Here is an 807-nt window from a genome sequence, read left to right on the forward strand (position 1 = left end):
TTTTTGGGATTTTTACTCCAAACTTTTGGGATTTCTCCTCCAAATTTTTAGGATTTCTCCAATGAACTTTTGCATTTATTTCCTCCGAATTTTTAGGATTTCTCCCCTGAACTTTTGCATTTATTTCCTCCGAATTTTTAGGATTTCCTCCCAAACTTTCAGGATTTCTCCCCTAAACTTTTGTGCTTTCTCCCCCAAATTTTCATGGTTTTTCGCCAGATTTTTTGGGATTTTGCCCCCAAACTTTCAGGGTTTCTCCCCCAACCTTTTGGGATTGCTCTCCTGAATTTTTGGGATTTTTACCCCAAATTTTTAGGATTTCTCCCCTGAATTTTTAGGATTTCTCCCCTAAACTTTTGTGCTTTCTCCCCCAAATTTTCATGGTTTTTCGCCAGATTTTTTGGGATTTTGCCCCCAAATTTTTGCATTTTTTCCCCCAAACTTTCAGGATTTCTCCCCCAAACTTTTAGGATTACTCTCCTGAATTTTTGGGATTTTTGTGTTTTGTCCCCCAACCTTTTGGGATTTCTCCCCCAATTTTGGGCCGAGTTTTTGGGCAGGATTTTGGGTTTTCGGGGTCCCTCACTCCCCCAGGGGCACGGGCAGGGGGGGCCCCCGGGGGTCGTCGAAGCGATCCATGGGGCGCAGCCCCAGCAGGACCCCTCCCCCCAGCAGGAGCCCCCCCAGCAGGAGCCCCCCCGAGATCAGCCCCATCCAAGCCCCCACCCCAAAAAAGCCGGCGCAGTCCGAGGCCCCCCCGAAAACGCCCCCGGAGACGTTGAACCCCTGAACCTGCGGGGGGAAAAA

The 807-nt window shown here is 48.7% G+C and overlaps 1 long non-coding RNA gene across 1 annotated transcript; it reads right to left on the reverse strand.

Annotated features, from left to right (window-relative positions):
- Positions 1–148: 148 nt before the first annotated feature.
- LOC121363519 lies at positions 149–790 on the reverse strand. Its single transcript, XR_005956716.1, has 2 exons — positions 517–790; positions 149–463 (listed from the first exon to the last, which is right to left on the reverse strand). It is a non-coding gene; the product is annotated as an uncharacterized LOC121363519 (long non-coding RNA).
- Positions 791–807: the final 17 nt, after the last annotated feature.

The sequence above is a fragment of the Pyrgilauda ruficollis genome, unplaced genomic scaffold, assembly GCF_017590135.1.
Source record: "Pyrgilauda ruficollis isolate IOZ18807 unplaced genomic scaffold, ASM1759013v1 scaffold7267, whole genome shotgun sequence".
Lineage (NCBI taxonomy): Eukaryota > Metazoa > Chordata > Aves > Passeriformes > Passeridae > Pyrgilauda > Pyrgilauda ruficollis.